The following is a 10,979-nucleotide window of genomic DNA, read 5'->3' as shown; positions in this document are numbered from 1 at the left end:
TTGAGTGAATACAAGGTTTTCCAAATATGTCATTTATTTGGCATTGTATGTTGCACCAATATAAGTCTAATTTCACCATTCTTCAATAGGTATTGGATTTGGGGAAATCTATTTACAATATTGATAGATTGGGTAATTCATAAAAGGATCATAACGTACAACATGCCTATGCCAATGTATGAAAAATATCACACTAAAAAACATTTATCAAAAGGTTGAGAACATGATCAAAATAAAGCACAGAATGTCGTAAAAATATATTGAAAATATTCATAAAATATATAAACAAACATGAAAACCATAATAAATTTTTTGAGAAAAATGAAAAATGTTATACAAAGCTATAAATATCTTTTGGAAATAACTACAAAATGTTCTGAAATTTTCAAAAACATTTTAAAATTAGTCTAAACAATTGTAACAATTAAAATAATAAAACTTTCAAAAAAAATAAAATACTAAAATCTAAAAACAAACATCATTTTATCACTAAATTATCCTTTGCAATGATATATATTGGAGTATACACTAATGAAAAACACATAAAATACTGGACTTAATAAATCACACAATGACAAGAAAGTTATCATCGTAGTATAGAATAATGTCAATAATTTTGTATGATCCAAGAAACATCAATATCCATCAATCATCATTAGTCTTATACATGGTATAGTTTGCTCAAAACCAAATTGGTTTGTCTTAGATGCATGCTAGTCCATTTATGAAACCATGCATCATGGTCATAATAACAATTATTAATATTCATAACAAGATCAATATGGTTGTTGAATATCTTGTTAAAGCGAGTCTTCATATTTTTTTGATTTATCTTCAATCATGTTCCTATGCTAGTCAAGGATATCCATAAGTGATTAGAGTAGCAAGGATGATTCACGGTCTTGCTTTTTTTGTTGTTTATGGAATGATTTCATGAAGTTAGGAGGTAAGTGTATTTTGGGTATCTTTGTTGGCACATTCATTTGGGAAAGATCCTATGAAAGTCTAAGGTTTATTATATTTGTGATTGTCACACATATCTCAACCCTTAACACACATGTTTTAGAATAGATGAGATAACACTATTTTTTTCCCATAGTATGTCTATTACTTCATAATCACTTTTGGCTAAGAACAAATATTTGATTTTATTCTTATCATTTTGATTATCACATTTTTATATTGTGATTGTACACAATCCTAAGCTCTAGGAGCCACTCTAAGAAGAATGAGAAGGATACTATGCTCTTTAGTGATAAATTATTATTTTTCATGAAATTAATTTTTTTCTTGACATTTCATATTTACAATATTACTCATGGTATTTTATCTAGACACTAAATAAATGTTCTTGTATGATTTATTCTAAAGGAGAAACTATTAGTATCACTTGTAAAATAGCAAGATTTGTAACCAATTTTTATATTGAACAAGAATAAGAACATTAAGAAGTGCTAAACTAAACATTCTAGAAGGTAGAATAAATAGAATCTATGACAAAATGATTTGATCAATAAGACAAATATAATATATCCTTCATTTTACTCTACTATTGCTGAAATGATCCAATTCAAGGAAAAAACTTTTGCCATTTATAATCTATAATTAATATTTAGAAATTGTGGAAGTAAAATTATTCATATTTTCACCTAACTAATTTCATTAGTATATTCAACTTTTAGAATTTAATATTTAATAATAAACTATCAAATTTCGTGTTCTATTAAAACCATATAAAAAAACTATTCTCCTTTATTTTATTTTGATTCCTCACAACTAAATAATTATTAAGCTACAGAAGTCATAGATAACGTGTTCTGACGTTTGAACATTTATAATGTGTCATCTCTATGTCATAAACATGTTCATCGCATGGCCCTGTGCAATTATATTTTATTTTCTACTACATAACATTTTCATACTCATTTATTTTATCTTAAAAGAAGTTGGACAAGCTTATAATAGAGCTGTGGTCATACAAAACTCTTCTCAGCCTAATCAAAATTAATTAGCGGCGAGCTATGGCGTGGGAAGCAACTTCTATTTCCGTTCTTTCTCTAATACTGGCTGCCCTTTTGCTTGCTGCGATTTCTATCAAAGGCAGAGTTAAGACAAAGGCACAGCCACCACATCCTCCATTGTGGCCAATACTTGGGCATCTCCTCTGCTAAGTAGAAGCAAACAACCCTTTCACAGACTTCTATCGTCTCTGTCAGAAATATATGGCCCCGTCATGCACCTCCAACTTGGTATCCGCCCAGTTTTGGTTATCAGTTCTTCAGATCTGGCAAAGGAATGCTTCACAACAAATGACAAAGCGTTTGCTTCGCGCCCACTCACGGCTGTAGGAAAGTATCTAGGGTATGACTTTAAAGTGTTATCCTGGGCTCCTTATGGTTCATACTGGCGAACAATCAGAAAGATTTTCAGGCTCCAACTCTTTACTGCAGAAAAAATCGAATCTTTCAGACATCTCTGGGAAGAGGAAATTTCCGTCGTAATCAGTTCCCTCTTCGAGAGTTGGCAGCGAGATATAAATAGAGTTAATGTCAAGTCGAGGCTCTCAGATCTCATGTTTAATATAATTGTGCAAATGGCTGCCAGCAAGAGATTATCGCCAGATCTCTGTTCGGAGGAATTGGAAGATGCTCAGCACTACAAGGAGACGATAAAACAAAGTTCCTCGATAGCTGGAGCATTAGACATCGGTTATTACTTGCCTTTTCTCAAGTGGGTTGTTCCGAATAAAACAGTGAGTGCAATGAAGATTATAAGCAAGAGAAGAGACGAGTTTCTGAAGAGATTGCTTGACGATCACCGAAAGAAGAGAAGGTTGCATGCTCCAGACTTGATTGACGCCCTTATCTCTGCAACGGACAACGAGGAAATTCAGTCTGACAATAAGGACGATGTGGTGAAAGCCACCGCCTTGGTATGTTCTTTTATCACCACCTCTCTCCATATAGTATTTAGAATGTCTATCAATATAATTAGTATTTATTCTTGAATGAGTTAAGCTTTAGCTGCCGTGTTGTGGACAAGGCACTGATCACAACACGCCCAAAAAATTTGATCTCAACAATTTGCCCTTTTAAGAGTCGCCCCTTGGTTTTGCAGACTACTATAAGCGGAGGTACTGAAACATCCTCAGTGACCATCGAGTGGGCACTGTCAACTCTGATACAGCATCCGGACATTTTGTGTAAAACACAGCAAGAGATTGATAGACATGTCGGACGGGACCGAGTAATGGAGGAATCTGATCTGCCCAAGCTGAAATATTTGCAGGCAATTGTGAAAGAAACTCTGCGACTTTATCCACCAATACCTCTACTGATTCCTCACGAATCAAGAGAGGACTGCACTGTTGGAGGATATCACATTCCCGCAGGGACGCAACTGCTGGTGAATCTGTGGGCGATTCAACGGGACGTGGCAGTGTGGGACCGTCCCACGGAATTTGATCCTGAACGTTTTCTCAAGACTGACAAAGAGATTGATGTGAAAGGGTAGGACTTTGAATTGTTTCCGTTTGGTTCAAGAAGGAGCGTTGGAATATTTATTACGGCAGAGTACGTTTCTTCCTAGAACCAAACGCTCACCTACCCTCCTGACATTCAGAATAGACAGAAAAATTAATATGGGTAGGTGAGGTTTTCAAATTCTGAAAAGAGGAGGAAACTGGAATGTGACAAAAAGAATGTTTTATTCATTCATTCAGAGAGTTTGCAGATCAAGCAGATCAGAGAGAAGTTGCAGAACTGAGCAGAGAAGGAAGATGGAAGGAAGTTTGTGCCTGCAGTTGCACGTGTTTCCCCTGTTCACTCAGTAAGTTTGTTGTTGTTTGGATTTGTCCTGTTGAAGCAGTGATTGCTCCAGGCACCATTGTATGCAGCCATTAGAGTTGCAGGTTTAAAAGTTTATTGAAGTTTGAGGTATTATCAGTTTAGGGTTATTTTAAGATTTTCTGGTTGAAGCCGAATGCTCCCAGATTTTGTAATAGTTTAAATCTCAGTTGACTAGAAAAGAAAGTAGGCATACTTGAATCTATTGTTCTTCCTCTTCTATTCATTGTATTTGAGAAATTTGGTTGAAAGGTTAAAGCTCGGCTCTCTGGTTTTAATCGTGAAAGCATTCACGTTAGATTTTTTCTAAGTTATAAATCTTATTAGTTGGAGCCGACCTTACTTGGCATCCATTGCCTTCTTTGAGTGCTGAGCTAACTCGACACCTATCCTTTGTGTGCCGAGCTCACTCAACACCTATTGCCTGTCACTTGGCACATCAAGTGCCGAGCAAGTGCCGCGTAAAACTGGCACTCGACACCTTCATGTGCCGAGCACTTTGTCAAGTGCCAAGTAAAGATTTTAGTTTTAGGGTTGTGAGTATTTGTGTATTAAATTAATTAAATTTTAATTAATATTTCTCACATGGTATCAGAGCTTTGAGGCGCCACATCCACAGTGAGTTAGGGCATTTATTTTCTTGGGTTATTTGACATGGTAAGAGATGCAGAAAAGATATGGTAGCAACCACCATCCTTTAATGGACAGAATTATGATACATGGGCAAAGAAGATGAAGACCATAATGGTTGCAAATGATTTGTGGGAGTTTGTAGTTAATGGGTTCAATGATGTAATAGACCCAACTTAGTATGCTGCCCTCACAAATGCATAGAAGACTCATTTGAAAGAGTCAAGGAGGAAGGATGCTAAGGTATTAGGTTTGATTGAAGTAGCAATGATAGAGACTATATTCCCTAAGATTGCAGTAACAAATTATGCAAAGGAAGCATGGGATATCCTTGAGACGAACTTCAAGGGGACTGATAAAGTCTGTACAGTAAAGCTACAGAATATAAGGAGGGAATTTGAGAACTTTCAGATGAAGGAAAATGAATTAGTTGCAAACTTCAGTTCAAGGACCTCCAATTTGATTAACCAATTGAAGTCAAATGGAGAAGACTGTCAAGAACAGAGGATAGTGGAGAAGATATTGAAGAGTTTACCTCATAAATATGACCATTTGGTCATGACCATAGAAGACGCAAAAGACCTCACTGTTTTGACAATGGATGAGTTGATGGGTTCTCTTCAAACCCATGAGCATAGGATCAATAGATCTACATCTTCTACTTCCCAAGAGCAAGCATTCAAGGCTCAGTCAAATCCAAGAGGAAAGGGGAGAGGAAGAAATGGCTCAGGCAAGAACTCTAAAGGTAGAGACCGAGGAAATAGAGGACAAAGAAATGTTGTAGCAGAAAGCTCAGGAAGAGCAGATGGAGCAAGTAGCTCACAAAATACTTCAAGAGGAGGTAAGAAAAACTTCAATTCAAATAAGAGTAATGTAGAATGCTACTACTGTCATAAATATGGGCATTGTGCAAATGAATATTGGAAGAAGCAGAATGATCAGTCAGGACAAGCAAATGTGGCTGATGTGAACATGGGAAGTGGACCCAATGTTGTTGCCTTCATCATGTGTAATGTTGGTGAAGAAGGAAGCCTTGAGGTTTGGTACCTCGACAGTGGATGTAGCAACCACATGAGTGGCAATGAAACCTTGTTTTCATTCATTGACAGGAGTTTCAAATTTGAAATTAAAATGGGTAACAATGGAACCCTACCAGTTGTGGGCAAAGGATCTATTATGGTCTACACCAAGAAAGGTGAGAAAAGAGAAATACAAAATGTGTATTTCGCCCCTGGTATGAAGCACAATTTGATGAGAATTGGTTAGCTCATTCAAAATGGATACAAAGTGCTGATGGAGAATGACATGTGTGTCATTCATGAAAAGGATGGGAGCAAGAATTTACTTGCAGTAATTCAAATGAAAAAGAACAAAATGTTTCCCTTGAAGATAGAGACATGTTTCTCATCTAAAGTTTGTGCTGCACCTCACACACAATCAACTCTAAGGAGTGTGACTGAAGACCCCTCACAGCTATGGCACCTCAGGGATGGTCATCTAGGCTATGCTGGTTTAAATTTATTGTCAAATAAAAGAATGGTATAAGGTTTTCCACGTATAGGAAATTCATGTGACAAGTGTGAGGCTTGTATTTTGGGTAAGCAACATAGGCTTCCCTTTAATTCTAGAAATTTTAGGAGGGCTAGATATCCATTAGAGTTAGTGAATATTGACCTAGTCGGTCCTATGCAAGTTACTTCCATTGAGGGGAGTACTTATTTCATGACATTCATTGATGATTTTAGTCGTAGGACATGGGTGTATTTCTTAATTAATAAATCTGAAGCATTTGATAAATTTGTAAAATTTAAAGCCTAGGCTGAAAGAGAATGTGGACACTATATCAAGGTCCTAAGATTAGATAGAGGAGGGGAGTATACCTCTAATTCTTTTGTAAATTTTTGCAGGAAACATGGCATAAAGAAAGAGCTCACAGCCAGCTATACACCACAGCAGAATGGAGTGGCTGAAAGAAAGAACAGGACCATTGTTGAAATGGCAAGGAGCATGATGAAAGAGAAAGGTGTCCCTACTAAATTTTGGGGAGAGGCTATGGTAACAACAATTTAACTAATTAATAGGTGTCCTACAAAGGCAGTTCGTGATAGAATTTCAATGGAAACATGGTCATGAAGAAGATGGACAGTTGAACACCTAAGGGTGTTTGGATGTGTTGCATATGCACATGTGCCTAAAGAGAAAAAGCAGAAATTGGATGACAAAGGTGTGAAATGTATTCTCATAGGGTACAGCCCAGAATCAAAGGCATATAGATTGTATGACCCATTGAACAACAAGATGATGCTTTCAAGAGATGTAGAATTTCTTGAAAATCAGTCTTGGTATGGTTCAATTAATGAGTCACCAAGCACTTCTAGTAAAGTGTCAATTATGAGTGAAGAAGACACTGATGAACAACAAGAAGAAGGAGCAAATAGAACAAAAGGCAAGCAGATTCAGACATTGCCGAGCTCCTCTAAGCATGATCGAGTGTCAGTGCCAAGTACCAGTGAAGACTGAGTTAGTCGACAAAGCAAGAGCAGTGAAGATTCTGATCTCACACTCTCCTCCCTGTTACCAGAAAAGACCAAGAGTCTTAGGGAGTTATACCAAGATGAAAGGTATGAAGATTATGATGAGAGTGTTAATTTTGCATTATTTTCTCATAGTGATCCAGTATATTTTGAGGAAGCTATTAAGGAGAAGAAATGGTGTAATGCCATGGATGAGGAAATAGATGCCATAGAAAGGAATGAGACATGGGAGCTAACTGAATTGCCTCCCAAGAAGCATGTGATTGGAGTGAAATGGGTCTATAAGACCAAATGCAATGCTGAAGACAAAATTGATAGGCATAAGGCAAGGTTGGTAGTCAAGGGCTACAAACAATAGTATGGAAGAGATTATGATGAGACATATGCCCCGGTTGCAAGAATGGAAACTGTGCGTGCTGTCATAGAAATTGCAGCTCAACACAAATGGAAGGTATTTCAAATGGATGTGAAGTTCGCCTTCCTTAATGGTGTATTGAAAGAAGAAGTATATGCAGAGTAGCCACCTGGTTATGAAGTTGCAGGTGAAGAGAATAAAGTATATAGGTTGAAGAGAGCTCTCTATGGGCTCAAGTAAGCTCCATGGGCATGGTACAGTAAGATTGACTCATATTTGATGAGCAATGGCTTTAGCAAAAGAAATGGTGAGCCCACTCTTTACATCAAGGAAGCAGATGGTAATGTATTGATTGTTGTCTTGTATGTAGATGACTTGATTTTTACTAGTAATGATAAGGCTCTAATTGGTGAGTTCAAAGAGGCCATGAAAAGTGAATTTGAAATGATAGACCTAGTTCTCTTGAGATACTCTCTAGGCATAGAAGTAAAACAAATGCATAATGGCATTTTCATCTCTCAAGAAAAGTATGCAGGGCAGATCTTGGAGAGATTTAAAATGTAGAATAGTAAGACAGCCCCCACACCAACAACAATAAGTCTGAAGTTAAGCAAGGAAGACTCTAGCAAGAGAGTGGATCCAACACTATACAAGAGTATGGTTGGAAGTTTAATGTATTTGACTACAACTCGGCCAGACCTAATGCATGCAGTAAGTCTGATTTTCAGATTTATGGAAACACCAAAAGATTCTCATTGACAAGCGGAAAAAAGGATCCTAAGGTATGTGAAAGGTACCAAGGGATTTGAGATTTTATATACTGCAAATGATGATTCCAAGTTGGTTGGTTACACTGATAGTGATTGGGCTGGAAGTTTAGATGATAGGAAGAGCAGTTCCGGATACATGTTTCATATGGGATCGGGTGTGATTTCATGGGCATCTAAGAAGCAACCTATTGTTGCTCAATCTACAACAGAGGCTGAATACATTGCAGCAAATGCAGCAACATGTCAAGCAATTTGGCTAAGGAGGATCTTGACAGATTTGAATGAAAGGCAAGAGGATGGAACCACAATTTATTGTGACAACATCTCATCAATTGCATTTTCCAAGAATCTACTCTTCCATGGGAGAAGCAAACATATAGAGATCAGATATCACTTCATCAGAGAGTTGGTGGAGAATGGGGATATCAAGATGGAATTTTGCAGGTCTGGGCAGCAACTAGCAGACATATTTACTAAGCCTTTCGGCATTGGAATTTTTGTACACCTAAGAGAGTGTCTTGGTGTAGTTGATGTGGATAGGTTGTGATTCTTGTTTTGCTTGGCTCGAGACAAAGGGGGAGTGTTGGAATATTTATTATGGTAGAGTATGTTTCTCCCTAGAGCCAAACTCTCACCTACCCCCCCGATGTCTAGAATAGAAAAAAAAATTAATACAGGTAGGTGAGGTTTTCAAATTATGAAAAGAGAGAGAAACTAGAATGTGACAAAAGGAATTTTTTATTCATTCATTCAGAGAGTTTGCAGATCAAGCAGATCAGAGAGAAGTTGCAGAGCTGAGCAGAGAAGGAAGAAGGAAGGAAGTTTGTGCTTGTAGTTGGATGTGTTTCCCCTATTCACTCAGTAAGTTTGTTGTTGTTTTGATTTGTCTTGATGAAGCAGTGATTGCTCCAGGTACCATTGTATGCAGCCATTAGAGTTGCAGGTTTAAAATTTTATTGAAGTTTGAAGTATTATCAGTTTAGGGTTATTTTAGAGTTTTCTGGTTGAAGCTGAATGCTCTTAGATTTTGTATTAGTTTAAATCTCAGTTGAATAGAAAAGAAAGTAGGCATACTTGAATCTATTGTTCTTCTTCTTCTATTCATTGTATTTGAGAAACTTGGTTGAAAGGTTAAAGCTGGGCTCTCTGATTTTAATTGTGAAAGCATTCACGTTAGATTTTTTCTAAGTTATAAATCTTATTAGTTGGAGCCGACCTTACTCGGCATCCATTGTCTTCTTTGAGTGCCGAGCTAATTCAGCACCTATCCTTAGTGTGCCGAGCTCACTCGGCACCTGTTGCCTGTCACTCGACACCATCAAGTGCCAAGCAAGTGCTGAGTAAAATTGGCACTCGACACCTTCATGTGCCGAGCACTTTTTCAAGTGCCGAGTAAAGATTTTAGTTTTAGGGTTGTGAGTATTTGTATATTAAATTAATTAAATTTTAATTGATATTTCTCACAAGGAGAACATGCCTGGGAACGCCATCGGCATTGATTGTGGTGATCTATACATTAGGGCATCTACTTCAGAGCTTCGAGTGGTTTGGTCCAGAGGGTTGTGTAATTGACTTGATAGGGGGGCATGGGATCACAATACAGAAATCAAGTCCATGGGAGGTCACTATCAAGCCTCGCTTGCCTCTCCATCTCTATTCATATGTTTGATTCATCAATTTTGTGAAGAGTTCTTTTATGCCTCTTGATAATGTTTTCCCAATTCGCATACTTCAATCCTAAGCTTGAATACTACTTTGAACAGGAGAAATAATGTTAAATTGGCTGCATATTAAGGATAATCTTTTCACTTATTTCTATTAATTAAGAATATTAATGCATTTATTTGTCCCTGGCATCTTACCAAAATACAGTGTGAATTACAATTTTCTACAAAAAATATTTTTTCCATTCAAATTTAAAACACTCTTATTGAGGCATCTAATTTTCGAGTAGTTTTTTATTTTTCCTTTTGACAAAATTGATTTAAAAATAGCTAAAGTAGGTAGTGGAGAGTAAGAGGTTTTATTTGTACAGAATGCTGTAGGTGGCTATTGCATGCTTCCTTCCCTTAAAATTCATTTAACAATAGCTAGCGTAGTCAGTGGAATGTAAGAGGTGTTATTTGCATAGTGAGTTGTATATCACTATTGCATTCTTCGGTGATAATTATGTTATTGTATTTCCTTTCCTTCTTATCATAGCTACTGAATGGGGTGTTGAGATTAGAGTTTTCAGTGACATGTTTCTTTGTTACAACAAGCCATTCTCATCTTGATGCATCTTTCAACTTTTCTTGGGGTCTCAGCTTCAGGTTAATACGCATGGCTTCCTATCTCTTCCACACGGTTTCATTTGCTTCCCTCTCCTATAAATAGTAATGTGCTACTCATGTTCTCTTTGTTTCTATTTTCAGACATTCTATTGACCAAAATACATATAATGCTTTTGTAATTTTGTATATGGAGTCTAAGGGAAAATATTTGCAGGACCTTGCATGTTCCTTTTCTCCCCATGATGCTTGTTGGCATCTGTATAATATTTAGGGCATCATCTAAGTATAATATTTTGAATCGATGGGAGTCTAAAACAACGTGTTAAGTTTTTTCTCTTTGAATCCATTTGTCAAAACCACTCAAACTTCTTCCGACAGTCTGGTAAAGACTAGGACATGTGTGGGTGTTTTTTGAATTTACTCTAATTCTAAGGTCTTTGTCACTTATTCTCCCTAGGGTTTTTGAAAAATAGTTGATTGTATGATGTCTATTTTTATTTGCACAATAAGCTCACCTTATGCATTGTGAATTAGGGTTCTCAAGTCTATGTTCACTGGTCTTTGTTTTAACC

At 36.8% G+C, this 10,979-nt stretch overlaps 1 pseudogene; it reads left to right on the top strand.

Annotated features, from left to right (window-relative positions):
- Positions 1-2,021: 2,021 nt before the first annotated feature.
- LOC149560412 (demethylepipodophyllotoxin synthase pseudogene) lies at positions 2,022-9,803 on the top strand (annotated as a pseudogene).
- Positions 9,804-10,979: the final 1,176 nt, after the last annotated feature.

Source organism: Cupressus sempervirens, chromosome 4, assembly GCF_028749045.1.
Source record: "Cupressus sempervirens isolate cs-2001-9-10 chromosome 4, ASM2874904v1, whole genome shotgun sequence".
NCBI lineage: Eukaryota > Viridiplantae > Streptophyta > Pinopsida > Cupressales > Cupressaceae > Cupressus > Cupressus sempervirens.
Note: the sequence above shows the minus strand (reverse complement) of the source record. Positions and strands in the feature narration are given on the sequence as shown.